General features: G+C 31.8%; 1 protein-coding gene across 2 annotated transcripts in view; it reads left to right on the forward strand.

Annotated features, from left to right (window-relative positions):
* Positions 1–21,109, forward strand: part of LOC137625917 (transcriptional repressor p66-beta-like) — a 517,558-nt gene that overhangs the window by 110,391 nt on the left and 386,058 nt on the right. For both annotated transcript variants that reach the window (XM_068356908.1, XM_068356917.1), the window contains exon 2: positions 4,569–4,673. The gene's annotated coding sequence lies outside the window, so the exon portion shown is untranslated. The remainder of the gene's footprint in view (positions 1–4,568; positions 4,674–21,109) is intronic.

Raw genomic sequence — 21,109 nt, forward strand, 5'->3', positions numbered from 1 at the left:
TTTTTATTCATTACAATCTATTTTTTTTTGCATTTTGGTTTTTCCTTTTTTTTAAAATCTGCGCTTAGTCATCTCTTTAAAATTACTTGATTTTCATAAAAAGAATGAGCTGTATTACTCGTACCCTCTTTCCTCTGGTCGTAATTAGATCGCTGCTCTCTTTTCATCTTCCTAAATGAAGTATCATCTTCATTAATTCAAAATTTGTCTTTTCTTGTCGCCCTTTCGTTCTCCTCGGCTTACCTTGCTATTCCCAAGTCAGTTATCTACACCCATTATCGTCAAAAATTGGATTAGTTTCTCTCTCTCTCTCTCTCTCTCTCTCTCTCTCTCTCTCTCTCTCTCTCTCTCTCTCTCTCTCTCTCATTCCTAGCTGTTATTAGATATATTTTCCATTTCTTCATTAAGTCTATGTCACTCGCTTATGTGTGTGCATGTATGTGTGTGTTCTATGTTGTTAGTGTTACTCGTCTCTTGATGTAATCGTTGTCACTTTTTGCATATTTAGCGTGCAAAAAATGTGTTATCCTGCTTTTTGAAAGTTACCGCCACATCATTCTGAACATTCAAAGATGTTTATTTTTCTCTCTTGTCTGTTTCCCCCAAATATTCTGATTGGTGTCAATTTTTCTCTTAACTCGTATAGATATCTATCCTCCGCGTTCTCAGTTTTCCCTCCTTATACTTACCACTTTAATCTTAATTTGAATTGGAGTGTATTTTCCATTGCTATATATATTACCTTTTCTTACTTGATGTTACTCTCACAGGTATGTGTACATTTTCCGTGTGCCCAATGTGATTTCTCTGTATTCATTGTCACAGTTGCATTTCAGCTCGCGCAAGTGTATAATTTTAGATCGAGTTTTGTATTTTAGCTGGTACAAAGTAATGTTTTCATTACAACCTATATGGTAATTCTTTTATGTTCAGTGTTTGCCTTTTTATTCTCGAGTTTTTAATACCTTAATTGGACAGTTACTTTTTCTTTTCTTGAATGGCATCATTCTTTCTGAACTCTTGCATGTGTCTATGACCTCTTCATATATATTTATTCTTATTTTTCAACTTTATGTATTTTCCCTACTCTTTCCATTTTATTCCAATCTTTAACTTGTGCTTTTAATAATTATATACTTAATCTTTTTACCTCTAATCGTTTTTAGTTTTTATTCTTAATATGCAGGTTTTCGGGTTTTTAAAATTGTTTCTCTTCGCACAAATGTGTATATTCAACTTCGCCCTTGTGTGTTTTCCATATTTATGATACATATTACCATTAGAAATTATTGACATAGATATAATCGTAGAGTAGATAACATGACCATTGAATTGCCGCAACCAGTCGTAGTTCGGGTTCATAAGATTGCCTCAATAATTAGCATTAATGAATGTAAGATTTCAATTTTTTGCTTATTCGGCAAAACAATGCAAGCGTTGTGACCGTAGGTACTGTAACGTCACAATATATAAAATATATAAACTAACATAGAGTTAGATCTTGCTGTAGTCTTGGTGGAGCCAGAGTTAGATCTTACCGTAGTCCTGGTGGAGCCAGAGTTAGATCTTATCGTAGTCCTGGTGGAGCCAGAGTTAGATCTTACCGTAGTCCTGGTAGAGCCAGAGTTAGATCTTACCGTAGTCCTGGTAGAACCAGAGTTAGATCTTACCGTAGTCCTGGTAGAGCCAGAGTTAGATCTCACCGTAGTCCTGGTAGAGCCAGAGTTAGATCTTGCTGTAGTCCTGGTAGAGCCATTCGGTGTCAAGATGAAAGTTTCGATTGTGTTTTTGTTTGGGACGTAAGAGGTATTTTCGGGACGGGACAGATTAGATAACGTTTGTACCCATGAGTTTTATCATCATAAATTACAATTTTGGCTTAACACTAATTGCATGGTCTCTGCAGTTTCATGCATTTACGGATAGTTTACATAATTACGATTAGTATAGAAGGGAAATAAAAACTTTCTCTCGGGTTGAGAAAGATTTTAGTTATCAAGAGGAAAGTGGCTCCTGAACAATTACATTTCAGTAGTTAACCCTTTGAGTGAAGAAATTACTGTTTGGTAATTTTATTGTTGTCAGGTGTATGAGGACTGGGGAGAATGTGAAAAGAATAGCCCAGACTATTCGGTGTATGTGTAGGTAAAGAAAAAATGAGTTGTGATGAGAGAGAGGGATCCAAAGTAGTACTGTCTGGCCAGTCAAAAGGTCCATTAACACTCTAGCGGTAGTGCCTCAACATGTGGCTGGTGCCCTGGTCAGTCTACTACTACTACTACACACACATAAATATGTATATATACATACATATATATATATATATATATATATATATATATATATATATATATAAATATATATATATATTCTTACAAAGCTGGTCTAATATAAGAGTAAATTACTTTATTCGCTTATTTCATTTGTGTATTTAAGAGATGTATAGCCAGCTCGCAAGGTGGGTCCCACTCACTTAGGATTAAGTTGATGTATGTAAATTACATAAGACTTTTTGTCATTCTTTTAGTTGTATTTTCATTCAGTTACATATGTGTAAATTTATGTTATTTGAAAGAATTAAATTTTCATTACATTTAGCTTAGTTACAAAGTTTTATGTAAAGTTGTTAAAAGGTATGCTGTATGACACACAGGCTAAGGATTGCATCATGTGTCCATGTGGTTGGGAGTTGCATGAAGGTTCTCGACTAGATTTTTTTTTTTTATGTTGCAAGAGAAGGTGGGTGGAGTTAGGCGAGAGAGTTGCCTCGCCATACAAAGATAGTACAGTACCCTATTTCAAAATGCGTAGGTGGCCACCTTGACGCTGCTGGTGCCATTCTCCCACACTAAGCGAATGCTTTACTATAAGTTTATAGAGTGAATTAAGATGATATATGTAAGAGCCTAGCAAAGAATAGGAGACTGAGAGATCCAGTCTGACCCTCGGAAAGAGCCATCATCTGACAGTCCTCTCACCAACATCTATCCAGCCACTACATATCTCCTCTCCAATGTGCGTAGTGTTCCCTCTCAAATGTACAAAGTGTTTCCTCTGAAAAGTGATTAGTGATTTCTGTCCAATGCATACCATGTATAGTGTTGTTCAAACGTTGGTAATATTATTGTGTGTTAATGTATGTCCATTTTATATGATGAATTTTTTGTGACTGGCCCTGTGAGATATGGTTAAAAAGTGGTGTATTTCTTTTGCTTAACCGTTCGGTAATCTTGTGTGAGCTAAAAGACGTAGAGTTTCTGCTAAATATATGTTAGTATAATTTTGATTTATTTTCTATAAGTGTTAAAGTGTTATTTATTCATTAATTGTCAAAATTAAATATTTTCATAAATTGATTTCTAGTGAAACAAGTGATTGCACAATTTTTTCAAAGTATCATTTTATCTTAGTCTAAAGTCTAGTTCAGATTTAATATTTAGTGATTTATTTTTAGTGTATTTTTTTAAATTGTAAAATTTTTATAGACTATATTTATTTTTGTAAAGTGTGTATTATTTCGATCACCAATACTTATTTCAGTGCTTGTTCATATCCCCTGACTAAGAACTGATGTAAGAGGTTGATTTAAGAGTAGTTTTTGTTAAAAGTAAAGTAATCGCCCAGTTTTGTTTTGAGTGTAAAGTAAAGAGACCTTTAGATATTCTGTGTTAATATATATTATTGTGTGGGAGTTGCTTATTATTCTCAGAGCTCGGGAGATTTTCTATTGTGTATCAAATTATGTAATGTAAAGCAGGTGAGTTTTGGAGCTTGGGAATTTACGTAATTCACTAGTTGTAATAATATATATGTGTATATATATATATTTATATAATTTATGTCTATATATGTATACTGTATATCTATCTATCTATCTATATATATATATATATATATATATATATATATATATATATATATATATATATATATATATATATATATGAATGTATGTATGTATATGCATGCGTGTATGTGAGTATATATGTACGTTTATATATATATATATATATATATATATATATATATATATATATATATATATATATATATATATATATATATGCATGCATATATGTGAGTATATATGTACGTTTATGTATATGTAATATATATATATATATATATATATATATATATATATATGTGTATATATATATGTACATACACATATATGCATATACATGTATATATGTATGTCTATACATACATATTTTCACATGTATTTATGTGTGTATATATATACGCATGTGTATATATAATATATCTATGCATATACATGTGTATGGTATGTTTGTATATATGTATGTCTGTATACATATTTACTAATATATATATATATATATATATATATATATATATATATATATATATATATATATGCATATACATGTGTATAATACATGTTTGCCTATATGTATGTCTGTATACATACATATTTACACATGCGTGTGTGTGTAATGTGTATGTATATGTTGTAGTAATTTTCAGTAAACGAATTTATTTCTTCAACACCAACTTAAGTCCTCTTTATTGTATTTAATGACGGTTATATCTCTCTCTTGTAGGATCGCAGGACTCAAGCCGGGAGGGCAAGTCCAATCCTGTACTGAGGGTAACCCCCCTAGTGCCATTAGGTACCCCCATGATCCTCGTCTCTTTTCTGGACAGGCGTAAGTACCTCCCCTTGAAGCCTTATTTATGCAACTGTTCAATTTGCTCTGTGAGCAAAGGCATTATATTTGATGTTGCTTTTTCTCTTGTTCTTTTTTAGATCAATCTAGTTATGTTGTTGATGTTTTGGTATATGTATATATATATATATATATATATATATATATATATATATATATATATATATATACATATATATATATATATATATATATATATATATATATATATATATGTATATATATATATATATATATATATATGTAATATATATATTATATATGTATATATAGTTGTATATGTATGTTTGTTCATATTTATGTATATGTATATATATACATATATATGTATATTCATATACATATATATATATATATATATATATATATATATATATATATATATATATATATATGTATATATACATATATATATATATATAAATTATATATATGTATATATTTATGTATATATATGTATATATATAGATAGTTGTATACGTGTATATATATATATATATATATATATATATATATATATATATATATATATATATATATATATATATATATATATTTATATATATATATATATATATATATATATTTATATATATAGTTGTCAGTTCGGTTCCTCTTTGGAATCGTAATTTAAGTAGAAACGAAATAATCAGTGCTGCTATCATCATCTTTGTTAGTTGTGACCTTTAGATATAACTTATATCATCTTTAGTTTATCTTTAATTGATACAATAAAAAGATAATATATACCCTGAGAACTGCCCAACTAGGTTTGAAAAAAACAAAAAAAACATGAAAACTATATAAAAGACCTCATTACTAAAATTACTTAATCACCCGTGTGTGTATGTGTATATGTGTTAATCTGTGTCTAAATGGCTTTATGTAAATTGGTCCACAAATTAAACTTCATGGTGAGGCAGTGAATGTCTGCAGTATTAACAGTTTTCAAGTTTGTCGACTGTAGACCAAGGTTTCCCTTGTAGGGCACCAGTCATCGCTTCCTTTGACTGGCCAGACAGTACTGCATTGGATCCTTCTCTCTGGTTACGACTCCTTTTCATTTTGCCTGCACATACACAGAATAGTCTGGTCTATTCTTTACATATTCTCCTTTGTCCTCATACACCTGACAACACTGAGATTACCAAACAATTCTTTATCGCTCAATGGGTTAACTACTGAAACGTAATTGTTCAGTCGCTACATTCCTCTTGTTAAGGGCAGAAGAGACTCTTTAGCTATGGTAAGCAGCTCTTCTAGGAAAAGGACTCTAAAATCTAATTTGCTCCTGGGTTGTTGTTGTTGTTGTTGTTGTTGTTGTTGTTGTTTTTTGTTTTTTGTTTTTTGTTTTTTGTAATAGTTAAAGGCAGGGTTGGTTTAACTCCCAACACTCCAGTTTCCTGTCATTTTGAAGATTGATTTCAAAGGTCACAAGACTATCAAGTAAAATATTGTTCAACAGATATTTTAAAAGAATTGTAACATATTTCGTTCTCACACAACTCTGTTATAATGATATTCATAAATTATCTGTTTTCGGTTACGTAGCATATTTGTATATTAGATATGGTCTACATGTGACGCATTTCTCATAATCTTTAGTGCATATGCAACACAATTTATAAACGAAATGGGATGGTTATATTTATAGCATAAGAAGGTTGAGTGTTGTAAAGTCGATAAATGTATAGTTGGAGACAACTTGGCACGATTATGGTGATTTATATATATATATATATATATATATATATATATATATATATATATATATATATATATATATATATGTATATGTATATATGTGTGTGTGTGTGTATATGCATATACAGTATGTATATATATGTATATATATATATACACATGTATGCATATACGTTATGTGTGTATAATTACTAGCCAAGTCATAACCCTAATTTGAAAACAAATGCTACAAACACAATGGCTGAAACAGGGAAAGAGCTCTCTATCCGTTCAGAAAGGAAATAGAGAAGTCACGAATAAACTATAAAGCAGAAATAAAAGAAAATATAATATATGTTAAGGTTAGTAACAACGTTAAATATCTAAATCCAACGTAAACTTTGAGAAAAAAATTGCGTCAATCTGTTCAACAGGGGAGCCATTTGCTACCAGCTAACTGAAGTTCCACATGTTCAGCCACCAAATTAAGAAGCCCAATTCACAATCTAGTCATAGTTGGAATAAAACTTCGAGAATACTGTCTAGTATTGAGCCTCACGATGTACATCACTGGGTATAATGCTGGAGTTGAAATGCTACCCATAAGGTATCCCATTCCCTGTAATGATTTTTTTTACCTACAATTACGAAATTTTATTAATAATAATTGGCAACAGCATTGGGATAGTTTACTTGAAAATAAGATGAGAGAAATAAGTAGTTATATTTACTTGTAGGTATAACGGGATGGCCCGAAAGTGGGAGACTACTCTTTGTCATCTCCGCATTGGTCACACTCTGCTGACACACGAGTTTTTGCTAACTGGCCAACATCAACCATATTGCGACAACTGTTTGGTACCATTAACAGTAGGCATTTGTTGACCAAATGCCCCACATATAGTAGTGAAAGAAATAGATATCTGTTTGAGGCTCGAGGTGAGGATGGCAGGTTCATCCTTGCCAAGATTCTTGGACATGATGTGTCCCACCATGCTAGTGGTATCAGGTTCTTCCTTGCCAAGATTCTTGGACATGATGTGTCCCGCCATGCTAGTGGTATTTTTAGTTTTATTTCAGAAGCAGGTCTTCCGAAAGATATTTAACTTTGATCGACCTCTTATTTAGAAGAAAATCATATAAGCGTGACAAAGTAATTTTGTGGTTTTTGTTAAATTAAAATACTACAGTTTTTTTTCTTTCCCACAAGAGCAAATACGCGAAAAACGCCTTTGCCTTTCTGGCAGTATCTGATTCCTCTCTTATCTCCCGCTCGAAGGAGGATGTTGCGAGATTTGCTGATTAGCTGGAGTTCCTTCCTGCCCTTCCTTATCGTCAACTTTTGGAGCTTTTTGGCTATTAAGCCAAAATTGTTTTCTGTTTTAAGTTTTTTTTTTCTTTCTTTTGGTGAAAAGTTTTTATCCAGTTTTAATGGAACATTTTTACTAAAGTTATTTTTTTTTTATTTTTTAAATTTTGAAAAATATGTAAGATTTTATCCTGTTTATTAAAGCCCAATAAAAATTATGTAGTATTTGGGTAGGGATTTGATGTATGTATAGAGTTTTTAAGATTTCCTAGAGGGACTCATCATTAATTCCTTAATTATAAAATGATTGTAGACGCGTTTAGTTTTGTTGTCCTATGAAGCCAACCCTTAAAAATAAGTTTTAATTAAAAAAAGATTATTAAAGTTATTTGGGCCACTTAAAAATATAAACGCATGTCGGAAATGAAGTATGTAGATTGTCTGAGGTGCTATTAAAACTCTACAAGTTCTCTAGAGGGGTACAATTAACTTGCCTTAGAATTTTGTTGTTGAATACCCTCTTCTAAGTGCTGCTTAAAGACCAGCTGTATTTCTGTTTAGCCTAGTAAGATCTTCGTAAATATTTTATATATCACTGAGATGGTAAACTTAATGGGGGCTACTTTTCAGGTCGTTTGTCTCCCTTTTTGTGAATTAGTATAATGATAAAGTTTTCCCAAGCTGTAGGTACGAGCATTTTTGCAGGCATTTTGTGTAAAGCTCAGCGAGTTTTACTATTGTGAAATCGCCTCCATCTATTATTAAAATCAATTGTTAGGTCATTTTCTCCTGCTGCTTTCTCCTTTTAACGCTTTCTTTAATTCTCCTACTGTTACGTTTGGTACCGGCTCAGGTAGTTCATTATTTCTAATAGCAAAGTTATTTCTTGTATCACTATTGTATAGCATTGTATATAAATCCTCTGCAATATTTATCATTCCATCTCTTTTGTCGATAATATTTCCATTTTCGTCCAGTAAAGCAAAATTTGTTGGCGCCTTGTTCTAAGTCGTCTTTTTTATCAATTTGATGCTTCTTCCTTACTTTAGTGTTTCCTCAGTTTTGGCCTTGATTGTTTTTATGACTGGGTATGTTTTTAATTTGTTTATTGTTTTGGATATTTTTGCTATTTCTATTTCATCTCATAGATTTTACCGTCATTTCCAATCTTTTCTTTATCAGGCTTTTGGTCATTTCTGATAATTTTCCATGATCTCGTTTAAGTACTTTTTCTCCTTTCTCTTATGCTGATTCCAATACAGATTCTGTTAAATTATTGATGTTACGTTTGTTTGTTTTTTTCTTAAAATTAGTCTTTCTCTAGTAATATTGCTATTAATATTTTATCCTGTGTGTGTATATATGTCTGTATATAATGTACATAGTAAATGTGTTATGAATTATTATTATTATTATTATTATTATTATTATTATTATTATTACTACTTGCTAAGCTACAACCCTAGTTGAAAAGGCAGGATGCTATATGCCCAGGGGCCCCAACAGAGAAAATAGCTCAGTGAGGAAAGGAATAAAAAAAATATTTTAATTAGAAACAAGAGTTAAATATTTCCTATATAAACTATGAAATTTTTAACAAAACGAGAGAAAGAGTAATATGATGAAATATCGTGCTCGAGTGTACCCTCAAGCAAGAGAACTCTTAACCCAAGACAGTGGAAGACCATGGTACAGAGGCTATGGTACTTTCCAAGACTAGAGAACAATGGTTTGATTTTGGAGTGTCCATCTCCTAGAAGAGCTGCTTACCATAGCTAAAGTCTCTCTTCAACCCTTACTAAGAGGAAAGTGGCCACTGAACAATTACAGTGCAATAACTCATGGGTGAAGAAAATTTGTTTGATAATCTCAGTGTTGTCAGGTGTATGAGGAGAGAGCAAAATCTGTAAAGAATATACCAGACTATTCGGTGTATGTGTAGGTAAAGGGAAAATGAACCGTAACCAGGGATAAAGAACCAAATGTAGTACTGTCTGGCTAGACAAAAGGACTCCATAACTCTCTAGTAGTAGTATCTCAACGGGTGGCTGGTGCCCTGGCCAACCTACTACCTAAAATGTATATGTGTGTATGTATGTTTTTACATAGATATATGTGTTTATGCATACATGTACTTTTAAATGTGCATATATGTGTTTATGCATACATGTACATTTAAATGTGCATATATGTGAAGGATTATATATATATATATATATATATATATATATATATATATATATATATATATATATATATATATGTGTGTGTGTGTGTGTGTGTGTATATATATTCAACATATAATATATATATATATATATATATATATATATATATATATATATATATATATATATATATATATATATTTATTTATATATATAATATATATATATATCATCCCATATATTTTTTTCCTAGGGTATAAGTTAAGTCATAAGTGTAATGCTTTCAGCATATGAAATCTGTGTCAATGACCGTTGATATCACGACGTCAAAGAACTTTCTCTGTGTATAGAGTAGTCATTTTGAATGAATGATTGCAAGTTGAACAACATCGTAATTCACGGCTCGAAGTAGATATGAATACTAGAGACTTCCTGTCTCTAGACTTTATTATTCTTATCGATGTCATCAATATCCCCATTCGTTTAAAGAATACGCAATTATTTAGCTTTTACTGGTTTTCTGAATTATTCAAGTAGCCGTTTTAATCCTTATTCGTTTAAAGAATACGCCATTTGCTTTTGGTTATTTTCCTGAATTATTAAAGTAGCCATTTTTTCAGGAAAGAGAATTAAAGATTGCCGTTTCCCATTTGTATATGAATTTGCATTTGTTTCTATCTGTGCGTCCCTGAAATGAACGAAAAGAATATTGCAAAACTTCACACTGGTAATAAATTCCTTTATAAAATGCTTTTCTCTCGGGAGCTGGTAACTTTTTTAAGTTTGTACTCCAGAAAGATAGGAAATCCTTAAAACACTTATTCTCCGAGGGATCAGTAGTGACCAAAAAAAAAAAAAAAAAAGAAATAAAAAAGAAAAAAAAAACTGAACCAGTGGTTAATATCACAAGTGGTTCTCCCATCATGTTTAAACCAATAATGTAATACAAATAATGGAATTTCACCTTGTTGAAATAATGATGTATACAAGCAAGAATCTGCATTAACTTGTAAAATGCTTCATCATAACTGGAAAGAATACTGGCCATCTTATTACGAACGCCGTAAGTCTTATTGTTTTATTCACCGGTTTGCCATTCCACGCGTAAAAGTCATATAATGTCCAGATTTCATTCAGCTTCATTTCGTATCTTATATCAGTATAATTAAAGGATAATTAATAATACAGAATTTCAATATACCATTGGTATCCAAATCAAATAAAGCAGTGGTCAGTACAGCAGGCGCCAAAACTGATGCTACAAATTGCAAATTTCACCTTGCGTATTTCTATAGAAACTCTTGGGGTTGTCAATTAGTATATTTTATTCCAATTATTGTCACCCTCTTTATCTGATAATACTGTAAGTATCAGTGATTCAAATTAGTCACAGAAGGAATTTCCTCATCGAATGGTCACTGTTAATGCAATAGATGTTTATTGGGGAGAAAAAAAATCCTTGTAAACATATGCGGCTCTTCGTGTGTTAACAAGTGTTCAACATTGAATGGCAGCAGGAACGACGCATAAGCATTGGTCTAATGTTATTTCTAAATTAACCTTATACTTTTATGACGTTGCATCGAAAATTTTGATTTCTTTCGATAAGATATAATTAAGTTCAGCATCTGAATAATGAAAAATGAATATCCAAGTTATATGTGCGTTTAGCATTGGCTACATGGTTAGGCTTATTTCAGTAATCGTTGAAATATATTTCCATCTTGTTATGTAAACAAATTAGTTTTTTGGATATCTGTATGATTGTAAACATGATTTTCCATTAATTAGGTTTCATTATCATGAGCTTTATAAGTACATGCTTGGTTTACCGAACTTCTCTGTTGAATCTAGGTGCATTCATTACTGATTTTGTTTAAGGTTATGGAGATTTTTTCTCTATATTCTATAGATACTTCATGGTTTTATGCATCTTCGCTAATATAAATAATAACACACCATGATTTTAAGATATTTGTTTCCACATTGCTCATACATAGATAATGTTAGAAATCCTATGTTGAACGCAAATTTCAAATTGTTTCGCCCCTATAGTTTAAAGTATTTACTATGCTTTGAAATAATAATTATTACCGTAATTTTTCTCATGATTCTTATAGATATAGATTTGATATTTGTACATGAAATATTAGTTTTGTTTTCATTGATAGAGCTTCCAGTACGGGGGAAAAAATAATGCTTTGAGATACTCGTTGTAGTTGCTAGTTAGTGAATTTCGAATGAAATCCTATGAAATTTGTAGCTTCAGTTTTAATGCCGACTGTACAACCGAATTTATAATTTTTTTTTTTTGGGGGGGGGGGTTGGGGGGGGGGAGTTGTGGATGGGAAATGAAGCGACTTCAATGTTATTCCCCGTAGGCTATGTAGTACCGTCTGTGCATCTCTCGTGGTAAATCGTAGGCCTCACTGAAAGGTCCGAGCAGTGTTCCTTCGGCCCCTAGCTGTGCTTACTTTATATTATTTTACTTTTCCTCTTATCTTAATTTCCAACATCATCTGATATCTTCCTTACCAGTGTAACTACATGGGTATCCTAAAGTTGCACTGAGGTGCTGAATGGCCTCATAGGCTCAAATGCGTAGTTATGTAACCAAAGTCATAAATCCAGCCCAAAGGTTATTCAGTGATTATATTTTTCCATTATCTTGAGTAGCCGTGTAGGAGATCTTGTCTTTGCACATAAATCACATGTAGCGTACGCACATACAGACAATTTATATATATATATATATATATATATATATATATATATATATATATATATATATATATATATATATATTTATATATATATATATATATATATATATATATATATATTTATATATATATGTATATATACACTGTTTATGTATATTATGTATATATATTTAATATATATAAAATAATGTATGTTTGTATGTATGATGTCAAGATGTATATATATATATATATATATATATATATATATATATATATATATATATATATATATATATATATATATATATATATATATATATATATATATATATATACAGTGTTTATATATATAATATATATATATATATAATATATATATATATATATATATATATATATATATATATACAGTGTTTATATATATATAATTTATATATATATATATATATATATATATATATATATATATATATATATACATATATATATATTTAATGTATATAAAATAATGTATGTTTGTATGTATGATGTCAAGATGAAAATAACGAATTTTATAATTATAAGCAGCCTGATTTTAAATACGCAGGATATCATTGTGTGACGATCCTAGCCGATGTAGATATAAACCAAAGGCAGACAGGAAATGTCCCACACGTCATTGTGATAAAGAAAAGGGGGATCGTCAGGTATTCGTTACAACGATGATGTTATTGTTATAGCGGTTTGCTGGTTTTTTTTTTTTTTTTTTTTTTTTTTTTTTTTTTTTTTTTTTTTTTTTTTTTTTTTCCTCAGCCTCTTTTTCTATTAATTGATAAACTTTTTTCACGAAAATTAAGTTTTATCTGCAGTAAGATTGTGTTCTGAAGATTTGTTTTATTGTGAGTTGATAATGATATTGCAATTTCTAAGTCTCTCTCTCTCTCTCTCTCTCTCTCTCTCTCTCTCTCTCTCCCGGATGCTTTTGAGAGTTTAACCCCACAGGAAATTGAAATTGAGGAGGGCAGTAGCAGTTCAGACGAGATCCCCCCTCCCCCTCTTACCCTGCCTTCTCTGACTACGCTCTAGTTGCGAAAGCATATACTGTAGATGCAGAAAAAAGAAAAGGGGAAAAAAAGTCAGATTTCCGTAGGCTTCAGTATAATCGTTTACTGTACAGGTAAAGGAATAAGATTATTATTTTGTTTTTTCATCTTTTATCTAATCGTTGTCGTATTTTTCACCCATGTCTTGGTGGTTGTACACTCACTCTCTCTCTCTCTCTCTCTCTCTCTCTCTCTCTCTCTCTCTCTCTCTCTCTCTGGCCATAGTTTTAAATCAACGACTCATGTTAATTATACATTTTCATCAATGTCTTTTCGATTTTCTTTTTTAATCCATATCTCTTGGTCATAAGTTTTTCATCCACGTCTTTGGGTGGCCGGTCCTGGGGAACGTCAACCCCAGAGGTTAGACAAAAGGGTGAGAGAATTCTTCCGCAATCACCCCATTGTGTACAACAGACGAGAGAGAGAGAGAGAGAGAGAGAGAGAGAGAGAGAGAGAGAGAGAGAGAGAGAGAGAGAGAGAGGAAGTTATATATGTGATATAGCCGTTATGGGGTCATGACTTCTTTTGTTGTCAAGGGTTGTTGATTTCTCTCTCTCTTTTTCCTCTCATGAAAGTGACTGTAGATATGCCTACTTTCTCATTGATAAGCGTAAAAAAAATTGTCCATTACAGTATTTACTTTTGGCCCCTTACCTGGTAATCTACGGAAATGGTGCCCATTATCATCTGATTATATATGAAATTTATTTTCAATTTATTGTAAATATTAGTGGAATTTGTCATTTAGTAGCACAAGAAAGTGTCCACTGGCTATTGTATACAAACACACAATTGTATTCTGCGTATTTCAACCTACAGAACAAATAACTATAACTCATTGCGATGATGAGAGTATGTCTGTTTCTATCCTAGTATGAAGTGTTTGCGTTAATCTCGCGCAGATGCATGGGTTTTATTCGAAAGTTGAAGGGAGTGCGTTATTGTTTATTTCTATTTGATCCAAAGGCTTATTGAGATAAGCGTATCTTTAAAAGTTTGACGGCAGTGGCATCACAATCACTTGGCTGGTTTCCGATCAGGGAATGTAAGTAATACTGGGCTTGATAAGTACTAGCATTGGTGACCACCAGGACATATGGGCGGAATTAGCACATAGGCCTTTTGAACATCAGTAAGGCTGGGCATTGCGCTTGCCAACTTCGCCCAGTAAGTATTGTGGAAACTGGAAGGGTAACTCCCTCCATACGCTAACTCAAGTGCACCTAACCCGCTTTGAAACCGTGCGGTTTATAAATGAATGTTGGTCATTGAAACCCTTCACACGCTGCGGAAAATATCCGTGCGACAGAATAACCGGACGGTAGTGATTTGCAAACCGCATGCGGAGAATACTTGGAAATTTATATACCTTCAGGCGAGTTTCCCTCGTGCCGTAGCAGAGGTTCAGCTGTTTAAGAAGGTAGGCATTCCTCTTCTGGTGCTATTTTTCAGTGATTAAATGAATTGTCTTATTATTATTAAAAGTTTCCAGTACTCTTCCTTCCTCTGTTGGGTTCGTTGGTGATCGCGGTTTTCCGGAACTCTTTTTGTGAACGTTCTGAATAGTTCCATCAGCTTCAAACTTATCTCTAATTCGAGTGATGGTAACTCTCGTTGGAGGTGCACTTCAACTGCTTTTTCACACTTCCAGTAGCATTTGAGAATAAGTTTTCTTCGAAGCTTAGTCTGGCTGTCATCATTGTGTCCAGGGATTGAATCTGCAAAATAAACAAAAAGTTTTATTACCGGCTATTTACAGTGAAAAAAAAAACAAGAAAATTATAGAATTATAATAATCTCCAAGTTTTCAATTATTTAAAATGTATGTACATTTTTTTGGGGGACACCCTGTATATATGTATATATATATATATATATATATATATATATATATATATATATATATATATATATATATATATATATATATATATATATATATATATATTATATGTGTGTACATTAACAACTTAAGATTTACAGATGACATAGTTCTATTTAGTAAATCATGGGAGGAATTCTAAAAGATGGTAGAAGATTTTGATTGAGAAAGTATAAATGTAGGTTTGGAAATGAATATGAAGACAAGAAATAAGGGCTGTGGACGAGCCTCTAGAAATTGTTAATGAATATACGTTCTTAGGACAGGTAGAAAGTGTTTACCCAGGACATGAGACAGAAATTAAAAGGAAGATAAGCATGGGATGGAGAGCTTTTAGTAAGCAAAGTGAGATTATGCAAAGTAAGAAGCCATTATCAAAAAAGAAAAGGATTTAATCAGATGGTCCTTTCATTATTGTTTTATGTATCAGAAACTTGGAGCTTTACTAAAGCCTCAGAACATAGGCTGTTTACATCTCAAAAAGCTATGGAAAGAATAATCATATGGGGATTAACACTAAGAGAGATAAAAAGAGCAACATGGACAAGAGAGCAAATTAAAGAATATTCTAACAACATGTAAGAAACAGAAAGAAACATGGACAGGACATTATAATGAAAATGACAGATAGTAAATAGACATTAAGAATAACAGAATGGATTGCGAACGAAGAGCCGGGAAGGAAGAGAAGACGATGGGTTTACGAGCTAAGAAAATATGTGTTGGCTGGCATAGAAAAACTATAAACAGACGCTAGTGGAAGGACATGTGTGTGGCCTAATTCTTGTAGCGGAATAGCAACAGCATATATATATATATATATATATATATATATATATATATATATATATATATATATATATATATATATTATGTGTATATATATGTATATATATATATATATATATATATATATATATATATATATATATATATATATATATTATATATATATATATATATATATATTATATATATATATATATTTGTATATATATGTATGTATATATATATATATATATATGTGTGTGTGTGTGTATATATGTATATATTTATGTATATGGTTTTCGCAAAGAAAGTAAACCTTTTTTGTTTCTTAGCAAGTCCTTAGCGGTGAGATTGCTTGCCCCACATGTTTTATATACTATATGTAATACATACATGCATACCATACATACGTAATGAATGCCAACAGAGCGATACGAGAAACATTAATGTTACTCCTATTAACCATTTTTTTTCTTTAGTATTATCCCTGCAAGAATTTAAGCTGGGTAATACGATGTGTCAGTTTACGAAATGTCAAAGCACCAGAGCTCACGAATACCCCCCCCCCCTCTCTCTCTCTCTCTCTCTCTCTCTCTCTCTCTCTCTCTCTCTCTCTCTCTCTCTCTCTCTCTCTCTCTCTCTCTCCCTTGTTAATATATTAGACAAATACTGTTTCCTCAATATTACGTAACCTTACCGAGGAACTCTGAGAGATATTATGCATAACTTGTATTACTGCTCTGTTAGGGAAATGACGGAAGAAATCCGAACAAATATTAGAAAAATACAATGAATTCATTTATAAAGGTAAATATAAGAAAATTGTAGGTATGTGACTTAATGGAATCAGTTCAATTTCGATATTATTTGTTATTCTTGACATGAAACCAAGGTTTAATGATTCTTAAGACTTTAAAACTTCCTCTAATTGGCAGATTCATCAGCTTCTTAAATTAAACCCCCCCCGCCATCCTTATTTTTCTTTGGGCCAATGTTGCAAAGGGTCATTATGTTGCGAGGGATATTGTCTCTTCTCATGAAAGCTCTCGGTTTGCACTATCAGTTACGTAAGAAAACTTCCATCCAACATGCATTTTTTTTACCGTTGTTTACCTGGGAAAGTCACATCAATGCTGATGATGATGATAATCTCCGTCTATTTTCTCATCCTCACCAATGCAGCATTTTGCTTCTCTTATATGTGCGACCGTCATGCTTGGGAAAAAAATTGGAATATTCGCATAGATTTTAAGAAATCTGGTGTTTACAATATGAAAATGAAAACAATCAACCCTGTCACTTCGGGATTACTTCCACAATTTTGAAAATAAACATTTATCGAATTACTCTAGATTTCAGAGTTATTTAAAAAAAAAATTTGATATTTTGATTTGATTAAATGTTATGTTCTAGAAGTCTAATTAAATTTGGTTGTAAATGAGAGACGATATAAGTTGGTTGGCTGTTATACAGTAGAAGTTTGTAATTAATTTCAGAAGTATTAATTAAGTTTCGGTAAAGATAAGCTGAGAAAAGTTGTGTAACGGTTATGCAGTAGGAATGTGAATTACTTTTTGTTGAAAAATCGAAAATGAGATAAGTTGTGTACCGTTAGATTGTAGAAGTGTAAATTGAAATTGGTTTAAAATACTAGCTCAGATATGTTGGTAACTCGTATTCGATCATGCTAAATTAAATTTGTTTAGAAATCGAAGCTGATATAAGTTATGTATCTGTTGTGCAATTAAAGCCTGAATTTCATTTAGAGTAAAACATTGAAGTCCTAGAGAAACTTCGTAACGGTTATACAAAAGTCTGAATTAAATTTTATCAAAGCAAAACCGTGATATGTTGTGTAAATTATGCAATCGAAGTCTGAATTAAATTTGTGTGAAAAAAGGGAAGCTGAGATAAGTTGTTTCAACTGATAGGCAGTAGAAATGGAAGCTGAAATCGATGGTTAATTGTGTTGTGCTATAGAAATCCGAATTAAAGTTCATTGATTAAATGGAAGTAGAGGTAAGATGTGTAACTGTTACCCAGTAGAAATCTGAATAAAATTTGGTGAAAAGAAAATGGTAGCTGAGCAGAGTAAGGCTTAAACTGCAACTTTGTCGTCGTCGTCTTCTTCTTGTTCTTCTTCTTCTGCTATTTTTTTTCTTTCTTTCTTTTGTTTCCCTCCATAAACTACGGTTTGAATTTTGTTGTAAATCGTTTTGGAGTGAAAAAATAATAAATTACTAATGATGATATACATATTTCTACCATTCTCTTTAATTGCGTGTTTGTTTGCAAAATCCAAAAGGCCTTTTTTATCGGACCAATGACAATGGGTGAAAACCGAGTGCGAAGGTACGCCTTATCGAAATTAGAATTTCCCCTTTTATACATATAATATATTATGGTGTAGGAATGTGGTAAGCCCACCTGCCACCTATGCAAGATGCACACCGTGGAGGTAATTATTTCAGCCTTTTCCCAAAGACGACTTTTGATTAAAAAATTGGAAGGCGACATATATGTAACAGTTGTACAGTGGAATGGAATTGAGTGTGACTGAAAGAAATGGGAGCTCAGCAAGCTCTTAAATTTTGCTAGATATGTAAATTATATTTTAGATTTACATTAACTACTGGGACGTTTTGAATTTTATCGTTTAGATGCTTGTTTAGATCGTGCAAATAACATTTTCTGCATGGGACTACTGACATTTAGTGAATACAGTGTTCAGTTGAGGCTTGCGAAGATTCGAATTGTCGCTATTACGCTACATATTGTTTCATTATGGTGTAGGGATATGGCAAAACGGCAGGAAAACTTATCATCTTTAAAAGGTGGCAGGAAAACTTATTATCTTTAAAAGGTGGTAGGAAAACTTATTATCTTTAAAAGGTGGTAGGAAAACTTATTATCTTTAAAAGGTGGTAGGAAAACTTATTATCTTTAAAAGGTGGCAGGAAAACTTATCATCTTTAAAAGGTGGCAGGAAAACTTATCATCTTTAAAAGGTTGCAGGAAAACTTATCATCTTTAAAAGGTGCACGCTCCAAGGTAGTAATCTGTCTTATAGCGTTGAGGGGACCTGCTGGATAGTGTTTGACTATTATGTGTCGGAGTTTCGAGGCCCCGCTCGGATCCTGGTAAAAAGAAAAATTATCATAGCTTTCACAACCTCACCCTCGCAGTTAGCTATGAATAGAGGGGTTGGGGAAGTCTATAGGTCTATCATCCGAGTCATAAATAGTAATTGACTGTCCCCTCTTTGTTCAACTTGGGGAAGAAAGGGGCTTGGTTGAGGATCATATGTATGTATTTTTTATTTCTAGAACATTTCCCTGTCTCTTGCCTCTGCCATTCAAAAGTGACATTTGCTTTCCTCACTGAGCTATTTTCCCTGTTGGAGCCCCTGGGCTTATAGCATCCTGCTTTTCCAACTAGGGTTGTAGCTTGGCAAGTAATAATAATAATAATAATAATAATAATAATAATAATAATAATAATAATAATAATAATAATTTAAATCTTTAGAATTCTTTGGCGGAAGAAATGGAAATCGAGCTGATTGTTTAAATGGTATACAGTAGAAGTTAAGTGAATTTCGTTGAAAAAAGGGAAGCCGACATGCATATAACTTATGCCGTAAAAGTCTTACATTAAATTTGGTTTAAAATGAAAGCCGAGCCAAATACGGTAACATTTATGCATTAGATGTCTTAAATTAAATTTCTTTGAAAATAAAAAGAAGCTGAAACAAGTTATGTAACTTTAATACAGAAGTCTGCATGAAAATTGCATGAAAATTGGAAGCTGAAATAAGTGCTGTAACGGTTATGCAGTATTAGTCTGAAAGAGATTCCAGTAAAAAAGGGGAGGCTGAAAGAAGTTGTGTCACTGTTATGCAGTAAAAGTCTAAATTAAATTTGTTTCAAAAAAGATATAAGCTGATCAGCGTCTGACTGCTAGCTATGCAATTTTCAATTTAGATTTGCATTAACGACAGGGAATAAGCTTTGAATTTTAATTCAGTCTTGAATATTTGTTGTGAATAATTTTGAATATCCAATAATAATAATAATAATAATAACAATAATTATTATTATTATTATTATTATTATTATTATTATTACTTGCTAAGCTACAACGCTAGTTGGAAAAGCAGGTTGCCATAGGGCCAACGGCTCCAACAGGGAAAATAGCCCAGCGAGGAAAGGAAATTATTATTATTATTATTATTATTATTATTATTATTATTATTATTATTATTACTTGCTAAGCTACAACGCTAGTTGGAAAAGCCGGATGCCATAGAGCCTACGGCTCCAACAGGGGAAATAGCCCAGCGAGGAAAGCAAATAAGGCAAAACTGCGAGAAATTTGAGAACAATAATAACATTGAAATAAATCTCTTATATATAAATAAATGAATATTAGTCTCATTTATTGTATGTTTGCATCATTCAAATGAAGTTTTGTTTTTAGTGCCAATGGTATTAAACGAATACAGAATGGCCAGTATCACTTTACCGAAATTCGAATTGTCTCTTTTATACTGTATTGTACATTACATTTTTGGTGTAGGAATGTTGCAAGCGCACGGGTCACCTTTGAAAGATGCTTGTATTCATGGTAGGTGTTTCGGCCTTTTACCACAGTGTTCACAGAGACTGACTTCTTGAAAGTTATCTGCTATATTAAGCTGTGAACCTGGGATATCTGATGACGTCTGCTATGGGATTCCAGTTTTTCATTTAGTAGTGTTGCTCATTCATATTCAGTTCAAACGAATAAAGAATAACGTAGTTGATATCATTTTGT

This window comes from Palaemon carinicauda, chromosome 33 (assembly GCF_036898095.1).
Source record: "Palaemon carinicauda isolate YSFRI2023 chromosome 33, ASM3689809v2, whole genome shotgun sequence".
NCBI lineage: Eukaryota > Metazoa > Arthropoda > Malacostraca > Decapoda > Palaemonidae > Palaemon > Palaemon carinicauda.